The sequence below is a fragment of the Dysidea avara genome, chromosome 4, assembly GCF_963678975.1.
Source record: "Dysidea avara chromosome 4, odDysAvar1.4, whole genome shotgun sequence".
Classification (NCBI taxonomy): domain Eukaryota; kingdom Metazoa; phylum Porifera; class Demospongiae; order Dictyoceratida; family Dysideidae; genus Dysidea; species Dysidea avara.
The window spans coordinates 48,660,048-48,662,920 of record NC_089275.1 but is presented as its reverse complement, the minus strand read 5'-3'; the positions used below and the strand labels follow the sequence as shown (position 1 = coordinate 48,662,920).

Sequence of the window (2,873 nt, the reverse complement as noted above, 5' to 3'; positions counted from 1 at the left end):
GGGAAGGTTACTTTGGTATCGCTACTGTGTGCTCCAGTGGCATCGAAACTTTTTTCGAGTCCGAAATTTCATTTTCGCGATGCTGCGGCTGGAAATTGCTCCAGACAATGCAGCCACTGATGGTTTTAGTTTAGAGTACAGTTAGTAAGAAAGGTTGAGAGCGCTTATTGTAGCTTTAAAAGACACTTCCCTGAAGATATAGCAAAATATCTCGTAATTTGTAAGCATATTCGCCGATTTGCACGACAAGACGTTAATGAAAAATAACGCCAATCTGGAATTTTCTAAGTGGTACCTAGCCTAGCATTTGTGGGTGGTTTGGTAGTTGATTCTCGGAGGTTGAAATTTCACGTTGCGGACCCTACCTAGTACATACAATGTACATATGCATCATGGACTCACAGTTGTCCTTCATTGTGTATAGTGAAGAAACTGCAGAGTATCTACGTATGTGAAACTGTGTGTATTATGTGGTATAATGTGTGTACATCAGATGTCTTTGGTTGTGTCTCTGTACACTTAACTGAGAGGTGTGTATGTGGTGGTGTGTGGGTGTATTATATGTAGTGTATGTACGTATAAATATATGTGTATAATTATGAGATGTGGTAGGTCACAAACAATTCTTTGTATTGGTAGATTATCAGCCTAACATCTGGTGTATATTTGTGACAACCTATACTTTATGCATTGTAACAGACCTTCACTGATGGGATTACCATTATTATCATAATTGTGTATTGTATAAGAGTAAATGAAGTGCTATATTAAACTGATAGGATGAGTGTTCTCACTTTTCTAAATACTGGATAACGAGAATCTTAATGTCAGTCCTTCATGCATACATTGAACTGGTATATAGTTCATTTCTTCTCATATGCCACCTTTTCATGTTTTGTCTCAGAAAACACTGCTAATGTGTAGGAGGACACATGTAGTTAACAAGGTTTATGCTCCCTAAGGTTGAGTCCTGCATTTAGGAGTTGTGTATTGTGGTCACCACGAAGCACCAACAAAATACCTTAATGTGTACAATGGTATAGAGTTCTTGATGTCAGCAGTAAGGTGTACTTGGACATGGACTTGACTCAAACTAACAGTAAACTGTCTTGACCATGTTGCTATGTGTGCTCTAAATTCTAATTTTAACAGCTAAAATTTAATTCACACACAACTATCAGTTGCCCTGACTGGTAAAGCTAGCAGCATAAGTAACATAACACCATCAATGCTACATAACAGGTATTAGTCCATTCAGATCCATTTTAAGACTGCGATTATGCTTGTAACAATTCACTGTAACCTGAAATTCCTGTGTTGTGGGGTGGCACCCAAATGAAGAGAATGTGATACTACAGAGCCTGAGGGTTTTAATTTCCATAGAACTCTGTGTTTTGAAGTCTAACTTATTTAGACCACAACCATCCTATATGGTGATAATCTCAAGTAACAGCCTTTGTTATTCCATTGAGACCCACAGGCTGTGGTCTTACTAGGCTGAAAATTTAATATCTTTTATTTAGTTGATAGTTTACTGTTCAAATTGGCATAATTTTTTATATGTACATCTTTGTATAGTTATTTTCATACTTTTGATGTACTCTCCTAGGTTTTTCATCATCTCTTTGGGTTCACTATGTCTGACCATGGGAATGAAAGAGAGTCCACATGCCAGAAGGAGCTTTTGGTCATTATGTGATTCTTGATTTCAGAAATTGATGTTGTCATCACTACAGGTGAGGCAATCTGTTCTAGTGCATTTGTGAGGGTCATGTGGCTTACATTTCTTCTTATATTTCAATTACATGTAGGGCAACTGTTTGGTGATGTCGTTACCTCTGGACTGGTGGACAGACACATTGGAGAACTGTGATAGTTGGGTGCAATCCATTGGCCTTGTGTGGATTCTTCAGCGGTATGTATTGTACTATCATGATGTGCCATATCATTTAGGGTGCAATCATCAAGTGTGTCTGGCATTTCCCAGAGTGCTCTGGAGGTGTGTGGTCTCACTTGGTGGGTTAGGTGAGAATTTGTGTGTCATATAGCTCGGTCAAAGATGTGAAAAGAATATCCATAATTCTTTCTATAGAATAATTTTATTATTTTATGTACATCCAAGGTTATTATGCAAATCAGTTTAATGTAGTTCTCAATTTCTTTTCATAGTTGGTGTTGACCAGTTCATGAAGGAGGCTATAGATGTTGTGTATAGGTCTATGCAAATGGAGCCATCAAATTGATTAATAATCTATAGACATTGATATTTTTGTGTAGTGATCTTCAGGTGTATTAATAAGTAACAGTTGTAATGTTGTGAATGTTTTAGTGTTTGAAGTGTGTTTGTACGAAAATTGTTATAAGATTTTCAGTGGCATTCATAAATGTGGGAGGTGGTAGGTTATTGGTCCAGCTTTTGTCGTGACAAGAGAAGGTCCTCCATTGTGGGACAATTCTTGATAGCCTTGCTCACCTGATGTGTTGTGTGGTAAAGTATGTGGAGAGCAGATCAGCTGACGGCATGTGTTCTCTACCGTGTTGGCTATCTGAGATAAGTGGTACGTGAAGATGTCATGGTTGTGAGAAGGAGTCATTGTGGCTTGGTTGCCATTGATCACTATCTTGCCTACTATGCATTTTGGAATCACATCCTCATCAGGTGGTCTCCACCCATGTTAGGGAGGTAATGGTGGAGTAAGATTTGGAAATAACTGGCTGAGATTCTGCTAACCTTTGCCATCATTTTTTTGCAGCTAGTTTCAATAATGTTACCTATTTCATACAACCACATTACCATTTTGTATACTTTGCTCAGCTTGTGTGTACCACCACCAAGTACTTTGTACATGTCATCATCTACTACTTGTCAGGAC

At 38.1% G+C, this 2,873-nt stretch overlaps 1 long non-coding RNA gene across 1 annotated transcript; it reads left to right on the top strand.

Moving 5' to 3' along the window:
* Positions 1 to 1,349: 1,349 nt before the first annotated feature.
* On the top strand, positions 1,350 to 2,365 carry LOC136252595 (uncharacterized). Its single transcript, XR_010699726.1, has 3 exons — positions 1,350 to 1,736; positions 1,812 to 2,025; positions 2,170 to 2,365. It is a non-coding gene; the product is annotated as an uncharacterized lncRNA (long non-coding RNA).
* Positions 2,366 to 2,873: the final 508 nt, after the last annotated feature.